This window comes from Oryctolagus cuniculus, chromosome 13 (assembly GCF_964237555.1).
Source record: "Oryctolagus cuniculus chromosome 13, mOryCun1.1, whole genome shotgun sequence".
NCBI classification, from domain to species: Eukaryota; Metazoa; Chordata; class Mammalia; order Lagomorpha; family Leporidae; genus Oryctolagus; species Oryctolagus cuniculus.
The window spans coordinates 98,937,456-98,955,486 of NC_091444.1; the positions used below are offsets into that span (position 1 = coordinate 98,937,456).

Below are 18,031 nucleotides of genomic sequence, written 5' to 3' on the forward strand. Positions count from 1 at the left end.
GGGACCCTCCCGAGGCAAAGGAGCTGGACCCAGCTGACTGAGGGGAGGGGCCCCACGCCGGACCACCCTAGATGATTTGGTGGCCCAGAGGATCACAAGAGTCCCTTGAAGAGGGAGGGAGAGCAGGGCAGCAGAGGTGCGGGTGCTCTGATAGGAAGCAGCGACAAGCGGTAAATCGTAAGAAGCTGGGAAAACCAAAAATCGCAGGTTCTCTCCTCGGTCCCCTGGAAGGAGGCAGCCCTGCCAACGAGGAGACGCTGCTGCCGAGCTGGTGAGTCCATGACACTGACCTCCAGGGAATCTGTGAAGTTGATCTGCACTTCCAACCTCCACCTAAGCTCAGGAAACTACATTGTTTCCATCCAAAGCTCAGAAAACTACATTGTTTCAGTCCACCGAATGTGCAGTTGTTTTTTAGCAGGGAGATCCCTTCTTGTCCTCTTTCCTGTCCAGGCAGTGTCCATTTGTCTACATGAACCAAAATGTACAAGCATTTAGTGTGATTTCTGTGTTTTGCCACTACCAAAAATGTCTCAAGAAGGTCCCTGTATGTCAACAGGGATATTTAGAGGAAAAGTGACACCTGTGGATCCAAATTGTTTTAGAGATTTATTTATTTAATTTGAAGAGGAGAGAGAGAGAGAGAGAAAGAGAAGGGTATATTGTAACTGCTGGTTCACTCCTCAAAGGGCCAGAGCAACTCCAGGCCAAAGCCAAGAGCACAGAACCCCATCTGGGTCTCCCACATGGGTGCAGGGCCCCAAGTACTTGGGCCGTCATCGACTGCCTCCTAGGCACAGTAGCAGGGAGCGGGATAGGAAGTAGAGTATCCAGGACTCAAAGTGATGCTTGGACACGGGACACCAGCACCGCAGGCGACAGCTTAGCTGTTCCTCAACGCCAGCCAAATTTATTAATATGGTCAACCTTCCCGAAGGGTCTTTGTTAAGACAATTCATTTGAACAGGGAAGAGAGAGAGAGAGATTTCCCATCCACTGGTTCACTCCCCAAATGCCCACAATAGCCAGAGCTGAGCCATACCATAACTTGTTTTTTTTTTCCTCTCTGGAAAAATTTTTAAATTTTTTTCTCTATCTTTGTACTACCCAAGTATCACTTGAGTGTTTGATTTGTAATGTACATTTTTTAAAAATATTTGGTGAGATTTCCAAGAAAATATTTATGTCTTTTTTAATATAGGGTACTTTTCTTCTATAATTTATTTTAATCTAGCCCTTTCATTTTCTCGGATTCCAATTCCTTTCCTATTTAGTGAATATTAGACCTCTACTTCTATACTTCATACTTGTTAACTTTCTCTCATTTTTTTCTGTATTTTTGCTCTGTATACTAGTATTTTTCTTCTGAGCTTAAAAAATTATATTAAAGATTTATTTGAAAGACAGAGAGATTGAGAAAGAGAGGTCTTCCATCCACTGGTTCACTCCCCAAACGGCTGCAAGAGCTGGAGCTGAGCTCATCTAAAGCCAGGAGCCAGGAGCTTCTTCCAAGTCTCCCATGTGGGTGCAAACACTTGGGCCATCTTTGGCTGCCTTCCTAGGCGCATCAGCAGGGAGCTGCACTAGAAGCGGAGCAGCCACACTTGCTCTCCAATATGAGATGCCAGAATTATTGCAAGCGGCGGCTTAAGCTTCTGTGCCACACAAGCTTTGTCCTTGGCCATATTTAACTAACTTTCAAGTCTCTGCTGAATTCCTCCATCTAGCAATCCGATTTTAATTATCGGGAGTTCTTATTCTCTGAAAGCTCTTGAGTCGTAACAACTTGTTCTCATTTTAGCGATATAATATCATCCCGAATTTTTCTAAGAATTCTGAAAAGAATATGTTAGAATTCCGTGGTGTTTCCCAAGACACAACCGGTTTTGATCAGGATCCATTGCTCTAAATGCTCCCAGGAATCTGCTTTGTCCTGAAATTGCACAGTAGAGTATCTGATGGACAAAGGCCATCAGCACAGCTAACATTCCTTGAGGAAGTGGGAAGTGGGTGGGAGTGTTGACAGGCAGGATCCCCGCCTTGTACAAGTCCCTAGATTGCCTACAGCATAAACAGCGTTGGCAGAACGCATACCTATGAAAGCTGTCTGCTCCCAGGTTTGCTGTGCAGCTCCAAGGTTGCCCCTCACCCCCAACCTCGGTTTTTTTGTTTGTGTTTTTACCCAGCATCCATACTGCCTTACCTGTAAGGGCTAGAACTGCTTAGGAGTCATCTGGTTTTATCCACCAGCCACTCTGCCCAAGTTCGCTTTGCAGCTGTGCGGCGGTGTGGAGAAGGAAGAGAGGAGCGGTAAAGCCCGTTGAGGGAGCAGGTCCCGAGGTCCTGAATTCAGAACCGGAAATCAACACTCTGCTGAGTGTCCTCTGCCCTCTCCTCGTCCTTTCTGCTGGCCAACTATGCCTACTCTTATCTCTAGAAGTGCCTCCTGGGTTCCTACTTTTGTTTGCTTTTCGTGGAAGCCCATCTGCTTCCTATCTGCAGGCGTTGACTGCAGCTCCGTGATGCCTTTACTCAAGGCCGGCGCTGTTGTGGTTTCATTACAGCGATGTACAGATGGACAGACAGACAAGGACGGAGAACGGTTCTCATCACTGCAGTGGGACTTGAGGAAGGCTGGTGCGTCCTCCGCCATCTTGAACCAGAAGACACCCAGCACAATTTAGCGTGGATGGAATCTGTCTCTAGGGAGCCATCTTCCTCTCCTTCCACCTATCAAGTTTTATTTCCGGGAAGCTATCAGATTCCCACAAAGCTCATAAATCGACTTCTTTTCAACACGGAAACACACAAAGATATTGGGAAATGTAGGGAGCCAAATTTTAATGGGAACAAAAGCCTAGCTCACAACAAAAGAGGCTAGCATTTGAGAAATTCAACCTGCCAGTGTATATATCCAAACATGGTATAGACATTTTCCTTCTGTGGGGAACTTAATTGCTGAGATCATTTAAGGTTCAACCTGAGCCCCAATTCATCCGCCAACCAGATGAACTACTGAATGATATTTTGGTGATTCTTGTGACTCACTGAGAGCATGGTGGTATTGGGAGAAAGGACTTAGACCAGACCGTACTCATCACATCAAGATAATTCCAGACATCTCATGTTTCAGGATGCCTCTTCTGGACGACACTTTGAAAGTTCACAGGAAAGAAATATTGATAAATCTACATACATTTCAAAGAAACTTCTAAATCCAATATTTTGCCTTGCCATAAAATTGCTCATCTACTGTGAAAAAAAAAAAAAAAACAACAAACAGAATATGTTAGAACTAAGAAGGATAAAGGTGGATAAAATGTAAACAAAAAGTTTGAAGGTAATGACCAAAGGAAAACCATATTTGGATTTTTGTCACTATTATTCCAAACAGAAAAAAAAGCTAGCACTAATAGTTGAATCTCTATAGTGTTATTCATTATTCAAAATAGCTTTTATCTTATTGTAATATATGTATTATATATATATATGTAAGACATGTATTATAATGCATTCCTCAGAGTATACAAGACTACATCATCAGAAAGTACAAAAAAAATTAAAAGGTAAGTTTATTTTGGGAATAAAAAATTTGAAATTCATGCACACGAGGGATCTTCAAAAATTCATGAAAAATCATATCATAAAAATCTAACCATGGATTTCAAAGATTTTTTTGCACCAAATTAAACTTATATTTTTATTTCATTTCCATGAACTTTTTGAAGTTCACCATAAATGATTAGATAGTAAGCGTTTGCAAAGTTGACAGCACATTCCTTGTCTCCACTTTGCAAATAAACAGCAAAAGAATTATTGCTTAGGATCCCACCTAAGCTTACATTCAAACCCCTTTTGGTTTTAAAGCTGCTCTTGTCTCTCCCCCCACCCCTGACCTGAGTGTGCACATGCACACACATGTATACACACACACACACACACACACACACCTCTTGCTTTTCATACCAATGGTTGTGTGCACCAGGCCAGCTGCAGCCATACTTGATCAAGCCCGACAGAGCTGGAGGAAAAACATCTGGTCCAAAGTTGGGCTTGCCTTTGTAGCGCAGAGTGTTCTTTGATCTCCAATTGCTGTTCTCTATTGAGTCCAGCAGGTCGATTAGTGAATAGACCGTTCCCACCAGGAGTCTCCCTGGCCGATGACCTAGGACAGAAGCAAGCTCTGTTTTCAGTCTTCGCTTTCTACTTTATACACATCCTACCCCCACCCCTACCCTACCCCCATCCCCGCCCTCCACCACCTTGAAATAACGTAATTTATTAAAACCCCCTTCGTCACTTCTGTGGTTAATGAGGCCTCCCTTTGGTGCAGCTCTCCTGCAGAAACTCAGCCGCGTTTTAAGCACCCCATTCGGCGCCCACGCTTCCACTCCGTGCCACAGCTAAGCTCAGCCATAGCTTGCAGTACCATTGTTAGCCCCCAGCAGCCTGCCCACGTTTCACCAGCTCCCTGGGTGGGGAGAACTGGAATAATCGTTTTTCTACCTGTTTACCAACAAAGTTCAGAGAAGTCCCATGACATTAACATTTTCACCTGGATTTCATTCTAATAAGCTTGGCTAATTCCCTTCACCCGATGAAGAACTTAAGCAAACATGTGAGAATTACTTTTTCAGCCCGTTTACCATGGCGTCCTCGCTATCAGGCGCTATTTCGGGAAGAATGATTAGATGTCAGTTCCTTTGGGACTGGCAGGCAGAATTCCAGCAATCCCAACAAGGTCAAGACAGTGCATAGGAACTTCATTGTTCACCTGAGAAGAAAAATCACTGCTTTATACTGTATGAACCAAGTCAACAACAGCTCTAAACTAGTTGTTTTTTTTTTTTTTTTTTTTTTTTGAAGCAGGATTGGCCCATCAGCATGCCACTCAAACCAGCTGGGCAAGACCGGATTGTGGCACGGTGGGTTAAGCTGCCACTTGCAACGCCTGCATTTTTATCCTGGTTCCAGTCCCAGCTGCCCCACTTCTGATCCAGCTTCCTGTTAATGCACCTGGGAAAGCTGTAGATGACAGCCCAAGTACTTGGACTCCTGCCATCCTTCTGGGAGACCAGAATGGAGTTCCAGGCTGCTGGCTTCAGCCTGGTCCAGTCCTGGCTGTTGTAGCCATTTAGGGGAGTGAACCAGTCAATGGAAGATATTCTCTCTCTCTCTCTCTCTCTCCCTGTCTCTCCCTCTGTGTGTGCCACTCTCTCTTTCAAATAAATAAAATAAAAATAATTATTTAAATAAAAAAAAAACTCCTTGGACCCATGAGACAGACAAAGCCAACATGACCACCCACCTTGTCCATTGCATCTCAACAGTGCGAAATCCCCATCTGATTCCTATGCTGAGGCCGAATCAAACTGTGGGCACACATGCTGGCCCAGCTGTGGGCAGACCCTGCGGCTCTCCCTCAGCCTGCCCCAACAATCTGGCGGTTACGAGCCCTTGGCCCATAAGAAATTACAAAAGAATTTTGGGGCCAGCACTGTGGTGTAGCAGGTGAAGCCGCCACCTGCAGTGCCAGCATCCTATGTGGGAAGCAGTTCAAATCCTGACTGCTCCACTTCCAATCCAGCTCCCTGCTGATGGCCTGGGAGAGCAGTGAAAGATGGCCCAAGTACTTGGGCCCCTGCAGCTGCATGGGAGACCTGGAAGAAGCTCTTGGCTCCTGGCTTCACATTGGCCCAGCTCCAGCCGTTGCGGCCATTTGGAAAGTGAACCAGCATATGGAAGACTTCTCTCTATCTCTGTCTCTGTAACTCTACCTCTCTAATTAATTAATTAATTTAAAAAAAAAAAAAGAGTCTAGGTAAGTCTGTCCAGTGAAGTTCCTGGAGGCCACTGACCTAGAAACTCAGGAGAACTACCCGACTACAAGCCTGCAAGCCACGCCTTTCAAATCTCTGCCCCAGGCTGCGACACTGACCAGCTCAAAGCCACTTTGTCTGTTGAAGATTTATCTATTTATTTACTTGAAAGAGAGCAGGAGAGAGAGAATATATTCCATCCACTGGTTCGCTCTCCAAATGCCCACACACAGCAGGAGCTAGGCTCCGCTGAAGCCAGGAGCCCAAAACTCCATTCAAGTTTCGCACATGGGTGTCAGGGACCCAAGTTCTTGGGGGCCATCATCCACTCCCCTCCCAGACACAGTAGCAGGAAGCTGGAGTGGACACACACACAGCAGCCAGGACTCTGATATGGGACGCAGGCCTCGCAAGCAGCAGCGTTACCCACCGCACCGCAACACCCTCCCCACAAAGGGCCATTTTAAACGATAACTGCCAGTGCATATAGTCTCAGAACTTTAAGCAGGGCAGCTGCAGATTCTTACGTGTCATTGCCCCAAGCTTTGTAATAATGAACACTTGTCATTAGGCCGGCAGGAAATTAACTGTGGAGCGTAAGTCTTCACAGGTCCACCGCTAGGTACCTTCAGAGAACTATTAAACATCACTACTTGGGCAGCAGTGATGGTTCAAGTACTAGAGTTCCCGCCAGCCACTCAGGAGACCGGGATGGAGTTCCTGGGTCCCGGCTTCTTCATTCTAGCTCAGTCCCAGCAGTTGTGGGCATTGGAAAAGTGAATCAATGGATGGAAGAGATATTCTCTCTCTCTCTCTCTCTCTCTCTCTCTCTGCCTTTCAGCAACATAAAAATTAATCAACCTAAAAATAAAATGCCAGCAGCTTGACCTATGCCAAGTGTACCCACAAGAGAGGCAAAGCTAGAGGAACTTGGACATGACCTTGGAAACTTGCAACTTAGACTTTCCCTGGGTGTCTATGGGACTCGGTTCTTATTCCCTTGTGGGAGGCATCCTCGCCAGGACTCTTCTTTGGATTGAGAAGGTCTCCATTCTAAATGACCTACCCTGGGATCTGCCCTTCTCTCCTTCACACTTTTATTTGACACTGATAACGTAGCAACCGCCCTCTACCCCGAGACAACACATCCAAGACCCACAGCCCCGACTCAAGGCACAAGCAGCTGATGAAATGTAAGACTGGGATTTCTAGAAGCCCTGAGCTCCCTCTACCCAGAGTCTCAAATCCTTCAGTTTCCAAAAGGAATACTTTTCCCCTTTTCCCCAATTGTTTTCTGATTACACTTAGTCCTGAACCATGTTACCGTTTCCGTTACACTGATACATTGTCACTGAGTGAGATCAAAGTCAAACCCAGACTCCAGTTGTCTCAGCTGATGGGCTTCTCTCGCTCTGCAGAACATCAAAGTGGCCCAGATGAAATTTTAGGTCGTGCAGACTTCGTAGAGAACAATCACCCAGAAGTCAGCACACTGCTTCCTCGTGCAATGTTGTCGCTTCCAGAAAAATGTGCTGGGGTCACTTTCCTGAAAGGAGAGTACAAATCGGTGTTGTTTTTTCTTTATCATCGCAAGCTAATTCTAAGGCTCTAGCTCCAGTCTCCTTCTAATCTTCCAGGTAAATATTTTGCAGTGCCATTTTGATGTATTTTTTGAGCTTTTTTTTTTTTTAAATCTGGAAAGTGATTGCTAATAATAAATTGTTGCTAATAATAAGCAACAGGTGCAGTGTATTTGTTTGGTTTTGTTTGTTTGTTTGTTTTGATGGTCGCAAGATTCCCATGTTGAAAGCTAGCTCTCCACATGACATTCAGAAGTGGGGTCTTTGAGACGTGATTCTCATGTGGATGGGATTAGAACCCTTACAACAGAGAGACCCAGAGTCTGTCTACCTTCCATCATGTGACAAAACAGCAAGAAAATGGCCATCCAGGGACGGGAGTTTGGTGCAGTCGCTAAGATCCACTTTGGGGGCCGGTGCTGTGGCCTAGCAGGTAAAGCCAGTACCTGTGATTCTGGCATCCCACATGGGCCCCTGTTCATGTCCCAGCTGCTCCACTTCCAAGCCAGCTTCCTGCTAATGGCCTGGGAAAAGCATTGGAGGATGGCCCAAGAGTTTGGGCCCCTACACCCATGTGAGAGACCTGGATGAAGCTGCTGGCTCCTGGCTTCGGCTTGACCCAAACCTGACTATTGCAGGCATTTAAGAAACGAAACAGCAGATGGAAGATCTCTGTCTCTCTCTGTTTCTCTCTGTGTGCATCTATGTCTTTCAAATCAATAAGCGTTTATTTGAAAGGCAGAGCAACAGAGACAGACAGACAGAAGTCCTCCACCCTCTGGTTCACTCTACAAATGCTCACAACGGCCACAGGTGGGCCAGGCTGCAGCCAGAGCCAGGAACTTTCTCTGGCTTTCCCTGCAGAACTGTGAGAAATAAGTATCTATTGTTGATCAGCCGCTGGGTCCAAGCCTGAACCGATTTCCACAACCCCCAACATCCAAATCTTCCCCTTGCTGCTCCTCCAGTACCCACGGGGAGGACGCCTTTGGAAAGACTTGCCTGGGGAGTAGGAGAACTTTGCTACTTAAGATAGATTGGGCGGGGCGGGGCGGGGCGGGGGTTGGGGGGGGGATGCAATATACCAAGAATTTGAAACCACAAAGAAAGGGTAGAAAAGCCATGCGCACATCCTCGTTTTTGGGGTAAGCTCAGGGCCACAGAAAGCTCTTTAGAGAGAGACTGAGGGTGGCCCAGAAAGGTGACAAGGGTGTCCCACTAAAGAAGTCACCCCCTCCACTGGCCCACCCACGCCATGCCTCTCCCTTCCTCCCTGAAGTTCAGTCTCCCCTCTCTCATTACAGCCCCTCTGGGAGTCTGTCTCTAACTGGAGCTGAGCTTCTGAACTTTGTCATTTCCTGTGTCTTGGGAATGTGCACATGCAGCCCTGGTAGGATCCCTCTGGGAGTGTCAGCGTTTCATCTCACCCCCACGCACTCAGCAAGGCTGCCTTGCTTTGTGGCCTCCAGAAAGCCCTCTGGGAAATGAACTTGCCTGCCGGCCGCCTCCTTTCCGCCCTGGCCAAAGCCAAGTCCACTTTCCCTCGGCAGCCATAGACCCATGGGTGGTTTTCCCCCCCTCCCCAAGTTCACAGTGGGTTAAGTTTCTTCTTCAGACGTGCTCGAAATGCTTGTCTGATCTCTGGGTAGGACTCGCAATTTGATGATATGTAATTTAAGTAAACACATTCCACTGTAATTTAGGGGTGAAGGGGAGACTCCGATGAGTAGAATGTCCACAGTAGACGTCCCTAGGCCACCCACGGGACCCACATTTCCAGCCCAGGCCCTGTGGAGGCCCCCAGTGCCTCTCTCCCGGAGCAGGACACCAGGGCCCTAATCATCCAAGATAAAATGCACCTGTACTCTAGCTGAACTGCTGGGCTACATCCCATAGTGCTTTCAGAAAGTGGGTGGACAGTACTTGGCTCACCACATTCAAAAAGTTGAATAGTTTCCCTTTGAAGCCTAATCCCCAATATTCTCCATTTGGACATAAACTTACACATTCATTTCTAGTGCTTCATTTTATACACATAAATTATAAGTCACTTTTTAAAAAAGATTTATTTATTTATTTGAAAGACAGAGTTACAGGGAGGCAGAGGCAGAGAGAAAGAGAGAGAGAGAGAATCTTCCATCCGCTGGTTCACTCCTCAGATGGCCGCAGTGGCTAGAGCTGATCCAAAGCCATGAACCGGGAGCTTCTTCTGGGTCTCCCACAAGGGTACAGGGGCCCAAGGACTTGGGCCATCTTCTGCTGCTTTCCCAGGCCATAGCAGAGAGCTGGGTGGGAAGTGGGGACCTGGGACTTGTAGTGGTGCCCATAAGGGATGCTGGCATGACAGGTGGTGTCTTTATCCGCTATGCCACAGCACCGGTCCCCATAAGCCACTATTTAAGCCAAGGTCATAAGCTATGGGAAAGCACGGAGCTTCCAGGAAACCGAAATGCTGACTCCCAGGTGTCTTTGGGGAAGTGATATAACCAACCAGGAGGTCAGTTTATTCACTGCAGCAGGAGGCCTTCCACAGGGTCACAGGCCAGCACCTGTGCCCTTAGCAAAGTCAACCGGCATTGCATCAGCTGGGACATCTGCCCCTCCATGCCCCATCTCAGATTCCACAACAAAGGCACAGGAACAGCCTAGGCAAGAATCCCAGCGAGTCCTCACATAGCCCCATCACCTCCTCTCTGCCTCCCTTCCTAACCACAGCCCCGACCCCAGAAAGAGGAGAAAGTCTAGAACCCTACTCCGTACCCAAAACCTCCCTCCTCCTCCCCTGGTGGGAAAGCCTTCCTTGGGAAACTTAAGGTAAACATCTTCTGGACTCTTGGCTGTTGACAGCGTGTTTTCAATTTGCAACGCAAATTCATCGGAAACCCTGCTGCCAGGGAACCGGATGGCCCAGGGAATCGGTAATTGGTAATGAATCGTGCAGCCTTGGAGGTCTCGGTGGTCCTTCTAAAGGCAAAGGGAGTTACCTGATGCTGCGGGAAACCTTTGCAACCTGAGCCGGGGCCCCTGGATGCCTTCCCTAGCCTAAAAGCGGAGTGATGGCAGCATCGTCGGCTGGGCACAGAGAGGTCCCTGGGTGGGGACAGAACTGCACGACGACGGAACAAGCTAGGGAGTTAGGGATTCTGTCTGGAAGGCTGGAGGCTTTAATCCGCCCCGGGATATTCCAAGGGAAATTTCCAAGGACTGTCAGGCCTGGAGAAGTGGAATTAACGCACACCCTGCATTCTAGAAGGGTCAGAAATTCCAGTGTTGGGATTTTTATTTCTCCTTCCTCACTCTCGCAGTCCAGGGGATCCAGCCACTTTTGCAGCCGGTTTTGCAGTGGGGCAGAGCTTACTACTTCCTCTCCATCCTAGGAGTCCACATTCTCTTCCACAAACAAAAGCAGTGCATCCCAAAGGCTGTTGAAACAAACCGAAACAACAAATCTTTTTCCCGGAGGTCCCCCATGCGGGTGTCTGTGTCTGGGTCTGATTCAAGTGCTTGCAGCCATCCTAGGAGGGCCATCTATAGAAAAAGCAGGGCTTTTACATCTCTTGCTTTGCTGTTCTATTCCAGGTCCATGTTTATATCACCGCTTCTCCTCTGCGCTCTTTGGTTTATAGTGGCAATAATTTCCCCTCGAATGTAGTGCAAGCAACAAGCAATTAACAAATGCGCAGAGCTGTGAGCATTCCTGGCTGTCTTGCCTAGTCGGTCCTTAATTTGGTGGAGGAAAGGCTAACAAACTCATAAAAGGGAACTTGAATTTTAGAAGTGAGCTCAATCTGACGTTATTAAGAAGGAAAATGTAGTAAAAATAATAACAGCTTGGCCAAAAAACTCTGCAGCAAAGTCAATTAGTCTTACAAAGAGCCGGACAGTCTGCAATATGGACTTGGATTTGGAATCACTGAGCCTATTAAACAACTCCAAGCATCATCTCTCGAAAAATCACATTGGGATGCCCACGGCTAGAAACTGCTGAGTGAAATTCTTTCAGCGTGCTGGGTACCACTCAGTTTATTTTTTATTTATTTATTTTTTGACAGGCAGAGTTAGACAGTGAGAGAGAGAGACAGAGAGAAAGGTCTTCCTTCCGTTGGTTAACCACCCAAATGGCCGCCATGGCCGGCGCGCTTCGCTGATCCAAAGCCAGGAGCCAGGTACTTCCTCCTGGTCTCCCAGGCGGGTGCAGGGCCCAAAGACCTGGCCATCCTCCACTGCCTTCCCGGGCCACAGCAGAGAGCTGGCCTGGAAGAGGAGCAACTGGGACAGAATCCGGCGCCCCAACCGGGACTAGAACCCAGGGTGCGGGCGCGAAGGATTAGCCTAGTGAACCGTGGCACTGGCCACCACTCAGTTTAAAGTTTTCCTGTGTCTTCAAGCTTCCGATACACACATGTGATTTGAGGTGCATATTTTATATCGACAGGTGAGCACCTACTGTAAAAATTTCACACAATAAACATAGTCATGTACAACAAACAGCAAAATAGAGCCTGCATATGTAGTACTAGTCCACAAGCTCATGGAAAGATGCAAATGATGACACAGGATGCGTGGATTTCCATTTTGTTTGCACCCAAATGCACTTGTCTTTCAACTCCACATTTCCACAAGCCTTCATAAACTTCTCAGATGGTTTTAGAAGAAAACTCATTTCAAACAGGAAAATAGCAAGGTGTGGACATTACGAGTGTGTGGCAAAAATCAATTGTTAGTATCTCTGTTCATAATTTTCATCATATTTCAAGTGGAGTGGGTGCTGTTCCTTGGATCAAAGAACTTGGTCACTGACCCCAAGACGTGGCCTCTGTCCAACATATCTCTATGGGCTGCAAAGATTTCATTTTGCTCTGACATATCCATGGGAGAAAAGCTAAAATCCTAAGTGCGATGATTTTCGGAGGTAATTCTTACAAAACCGTCTTCTTAAATCGACTGTATGAATTCATGGCAGGTTTTTTAGAAAGCAAAAAAAAAAAAAAAAAAGTATATTCTATTTCATTTACATCTCATCCCCAAATGCTTCAAATTTCTTCAATAAAAATGAAGCTGTGCTTTTTTCAGATCTGTAGTTCTCAACTCTCAGACGCTGTAAAAATCCCCGATGATTTCTATAGGTTTTTCCCAAGGAAGATTCAGCTCTAATTAACTGCGATTGTTTTTCTACTACCTTGAAAGAATAGCAGGGGGTGAGCCCTGCAGAATAAGATTATTAAAAGTTTAATAACCTGGGCCTTTGAACCTTTGCAAATTCTTTACAATTTTCTCACATTTCCAGCCCAGATGTCTGTACACAGCAACAGTGCCAACCTCTTGCTGACAATTTCCATTCATCTTGTTTTTTTACCTCTTTTTGAAAAGAAAGAGAATTTAAAAAAAAAAAAAAAAAGCTAAGAGGCACATGCCGTGATTTTATAGCTCTTCAAAGCCAAGGGATGAAGTTATTCCTACAAGAAAATCTGCAAGATGAGTTTTGTCCATTTTTAAGCAAAGCATTTCCAACAACGGGACTGTCTCTTCCCCTGCTGTCTGAGGAAATTGTCGGACAGCTTAGCAGCAGCGAGGCCGGCTGAATCCCAGCATTCTTTTCAATCAAGCACCCAAGACTGAAAAGGAAAGTTCACTTTGGAAACGTGAACTCCCCGGACTGTTACAAAAGAAAAGACAGAAAAGGAGGCATCCTCCTAACAGAATTAGTGTCTTGCTGTTTCACTAGTGAGGAACGTTTGTATCCAACAATAGCCAATAGAATTACCTCTCTTAGAACTCAGTGTGGCCATTGTAGCCCAGCTCCACATATCTGGAGCCCCCCATGGGCCAATTATTTATTGCTCTTCCTTTAATAAAAGAACACAACTATCAAGTGAACCTGTTGCCACTTCAGGAACATTTTTTTTCTGCAATTAAGCTCTGGTAAATGAAATAAAAATAAACCTACCGATTAGTAGTTTCAGGAAGTCCCATTAAAGGCAAAGCAGGGCTCTCTCTTCTTTCTTTCCTCTTTCTGTTCAGTGAAATTTGAGTGTGATGGCTGGAACTTGAGCAGTCACCTTGGGCCATCAGTCAAAACAAAAGCTAAGGAACAAAACTAAGGAAGACAGAGTGCTGAGGTGGCAGAAGACTGGGCTCTGGGTTACCACGGAGCCATCTTCCCAGCCATCTTCCCTACCTTCAGAATTGTTTTATGTGTGCAAGTGAGACAAGTATCTTTATCGCTGAAACCCACTGTTGTTTGTTGCCTTGACAACGTCAAGCTAACGTCACCCTGTGTAGAGGTCTCTGAGAGAGAGAAAGCAGTTCTGAGACCTCGGAGCTGTCTGTTGTTGGGAAAATGGTGCAGCTTTATCTGCGGTGCGATCTACACCCTGATTTACATCCTAGGCTTTAGCTCCCACCACCATTGCTGGAAGCCAGGCAGCCACATGGCCCAAGCGCTGTTGTCAAGCTCCACCCCCATCCTAATGGGATTGGCTGCTCCTGCTTCCCTGCCCGCCCTCTGCAAGGTTTTAAAAGGGCCTGTTCCTGAACACGTGGCTCTCTTGGCTCTGCTCTTCTGCTCTCTTGGCTCTTCTCTCCTGCTCTCTTCTCCTCTCCTTGTCTCTCTTTGCTCTGCTCTATCTTCTCTCCTCACTAGCTCCTCTGCTCTGTCTCCCTCTCTCTTATACTCTATTTCTCTCTCTTATCCTTCTTCGTCCCTCCCCTCCAGTCTGCTGGGTTTTCCCCAATAAACCCTTTCCCTTACTCCGGTGTTTGGTGTGTTTTGTGACGGCCTAACAGAAATCTATAACATCTGTAGAATCCACTGGAGTGGGTGTTGCTAAAAGCCACTGCGGCGTTTGCAATCCAGTCTTGGAGTTGTGCTGTTAACATAAGCAATTTCACAAGACAGCAGCATCAGATGAAGCCACCTTTGTCACCACGAGGGCTCGAGACAACAATAAGACCACTCTGTGTCATGTCTGAACACGGGCGAAACACGGACACGGCCCACGCCACAAAATGCCAGTCATCCCCTCTTGCAGGTTCACGTGACCCCGGCTGCTGTGTCTCAGTGGTCAAAGCTCCAGCACAGCCTCCACGCTCCCACCTTCTGGTTAGAAACTGTTTAGATACTCAGAGTTCATTCCACTTCCGGATGGCATCCGCTTCAGACCGAAGTCCTACTTCTTTTCCCCAAACACCTAACACAGTCCAAATCCCATAAGCCCTTTCTGCCTCCCTCTAATACAGGCCATCCGTGTTCCCTGTTGTCTGCGTTGTCTCTCACTGCAGTCAGAAAAACCACCTTGTTCAGCTACAGGTGCGTTCCTCCAGCTCTTTGGTCTTTTGGGCACTGATGTAGCAATTCTTGTATCTCCCAGGAGTCGGAAGTGAAACCCAGGTCTCCCGGATTATGATCAATCCATAAATCCAACAAATGCATCAATCCATGAACCCAACGGTCTTACCCAAATTCTTCCATAGACTCCAATCATCAAGAAACCAAAGCACCAGTTTTTGGCAATCAGATTGATTGACAGTATCCCTCTGTGCTATATCCAGGGCCTGGAACACACCCACTTGGAGCCTTCCCTTGTACTCACTACAGCAGGGTCAGCTCCTTCCTATGAGAAAGTGTTCCTACAAGGAGGAAGGCTTGTGACTGAAGCAGGGGGGTGCTGTGCGCTCTCTCCCTCCCCCCCATCTCTCTCTCTCCTATCTCTTTCTCTCCTATCTATCTCTCTTTCCTACCTCTCTCTCCTATCTCACTCTCTCCTATCTGTCTCTCTCTCCTACCTCTCTGTCTCTCTCTCTCCTATCACATGCTCTCTCTCTCTCTCTTTCTCTCCCTCTCTCTCTCACTCTGTCTCTCCTTCTCTCTCTTTCCCTCCTTCTCTCTCCTATCTCCCCCCCACACTCCCCACTCTTCTTGGCTCACAGTCAAACTTTTCAGTGGTTGCTGAGCCTACTTTCCTGGAGGAAGTCACATCCCGCATTCTCTGGCAGTACTAGTAGCTGTCCTGCCGGCCACATTTCTTTCTGCCCTTGACCTGCTTGCTAATGACTGTTGCTTGCCTCAGCTTCTCAGGGCAAAGTCCTGCTCCTTGTCACGTCTTCTAATAGAGGAAGACTGACGGGAACTCAATTTCTCTTCTGATTTCTGCTGTGTCCCCTTCCTCCCTTCCACGACACACAAACTCTGTTCACAATTAAGCTTCTGGACACAATGCATTTGCTTTCACTGCACAAAGTCCTAACACCACATCGGCTAACCAGAGGGGAAGAGAGAGACCAGAGAGAGGAGGTTGAGAGAGAGAGAGAAAGAGAGAGAGAGAGAACATCCATTTGCTGATTCAAACTCCCCAAATGGTTGCAATGGCTGGAATTGGGTCAGGCCGAAGCCAAGAGCCTGGAACTCCATCTGGGCCTCCCAGGTGGGTAGCAGGTGCCAAGCAACTGCTTTCTGCTGATTTCCCAGGTGCATTAGCAGGGAGCTTGATCAGAAGTGGAGCAACAGGGATTTGAACTGGCATTCCTACACGGGATGCCATCACCACAGGCAGCAGCTTAACCTGATGTGCCACAAATATTTTAGAACAACTAGAGCCTTCAGTGTATTTTCCTTCCTCACTCCAAATTAGCATCCATGTTAAAATCATTCTACTATACAGTACTGAGAATAAGAACCCTAATATTCTTTGAGTCTCAAAGCTCCACCTAAATGTCTAGATCAAAAGAAGGTGGCAGGGGCTGGCGCTGTGGTGTAGCGGATAAAGCCGCCGCCTGCAGTGCCAGCATCCCATATGGGCTCTTGTTCGAGTCCTGGCTGCTCCGCTTCCTATCCAGCTTCCTGCTTTTTTGTCTAGGAAAGCATCAAAAGATGGTCCAGGCACGTGGGTCCCCGAGACCCAGATGGAGCTCCTGGCTCTTGGCTTCAGCCTGGCCCAGCCCTGGCAGATTTAACCATTTGGGGACTGAACCAGCAGACGGAAAATCCCTCTCTCTCTTTCTCTGCTCTCCTTGCCTCTGTGTAACTCTGCCTTTCAAATAAATAAATAGCTGTTTATACACTGAAGAAAAAGAAGGTATGCTTCTTGTTGGCGGAAAGTTCTGGACATGTAAGTTAGGCCTAGTTGATATACAGTGTTGTTCAAATCTTCTCCTTCCTCAATGAGCTCTGTCTACATATTCTACCCTATATGGAATGTTAGGTATCAAAGTCTCCAACCTTCATTGTGAGACTATTTCCCCTGCTAACAATTCTGCCAATGCTTGCTTTACAGATGAGAGCTTGGCTGTTTCTTGCTTAGATGTTTATAATTGTTACATATTTTGGGGGCCGGCGCCGTAGCGCAGTAGGTTAATCCTCCACCTGCAGTGCTGACATCCTATATGGGTGCTGGTTCTGGTCCCGGCTGCTCCTCTTCCCATCCAGCTCTCTGCTATGGCCTGGGAAAGCACTAGAAGATGGCTCAAGTCCTTGGGCCTCTGCACCCCCATGGGAGACCCAGAAGAAGCTCCTGGCCCTGACTTTGGATTGGCACAGCTCTGGCCATTACGGCCATTTGGAGAGTGGACCAGCAGATGGAGGACCTCTCTCTCTGTCTCTCTGTCTATAACTCTACTTCTCAAATAAATAAATAAAATCTTTATGTAAATTGTTACATATTTTTGATGAATTGACTTTTTTAGCAATATATAATCTTTTTGTCACTTGTAACAGTTTCTTTTATTGTTTTATTGTGTACTTGAAAGAGAGAGAGAGAGAGAGAGAGAGCTCATTTGCTAGACCACTCTCCAAGTGCCCACAATAGCTGGGGCTGAGCCAGGCTGCAGCCAGGAGCTTGGAACTCTATCTGGGTCTCCCACCTGGGTGACAAGAACTCAAGTACTGGAGCCGTCACCTGCTGCTTCCCAGGCGCATTAGCAGGAAGCTGGATCAGAAGCACAAGTGGAGCTCCATCCCAAGAACTTGGATGTGGGATGTAAGCCCCCTAGGCAGTGGCTTAACTACCCCTCTTGTACCAGTTTCTACCCTAGAGCCTATTGGGTCTGATATTGGTTTTGCCACTCCTGCTCTCTGTTGGTTACTATTTGTATGGGATATATTTTTCCAACTTTCCACTTTCAACCTGTGTATGATTTGAAACTTAGGTAAGTCTCTCGTAAACATCATATAGTTGAATCATGCTTTCTTATGCATTCTGTCAGGATCTGACTTTTAATCAGGGAGTTTAATCAATTTACATTTAAAACAATGACTCATAAAGAAGGCTTAATATCTGCATTTTACTATTTCTTTTCCATGTCAAAAATTTTGTTCATGAATTCCTCCAGTACTGTCTTCCTTTGTGGTTTTTTTTTTTTTCTTAGAGTACCTGTTTTATTCCACCCTCACTTCCTTTTCTGTATTGTTTTCAGTTATTTTCTCAGTGGTTGCTGCTCTTGGCATCCTAAATTTATTAATTTGAACGGACACCAACTTAGCTACAAAAGCATGCAAAAACTCTGCTTCTGTACAGCTCTACTCTTTTCCTGTTGTTATTGTCACAAATTACATATTTACCCACTGCAGCTTTACTTACACAGATTTGCTTTGTGCATCTGTCTGCCAGCTGTACATGAAACAAAAGGAATCACAAA

At 46.5% G+C, this 18,031-nt stretch overlaps 1 long non-coding RNA gene across 2 annotated transcripts; it reads right to left on the reverse strand.

Moving 5' to 3' along the window:
* Positions 1–2,394: 2,394 nt before the first annotated feature.
* Positions 2,395–13,793, reverse strand: LOC127483474 (uncharacterized). 2 transcript variants are annotated; one of them, XR_011381308.1, is made up of 4 exons: positions 13,347–13,793; positions 4,647–7,365; positions 3,967–4,165; positions 2,395–3,252 (listed from the first exon to the last, which is right to left on the reverse strand). It is a non-coding gene; the product is annotated as an uncharacterized lncRNA (long non-coding RNA). The 2 variants fall into 2 exon arrangements; XR_011381309.1 differs by having other exon boundaries at positions 4,630–7,365.
* Between the last annotated feature and the right edge of the window lie 4,238 nt (positions 13,794–18,031).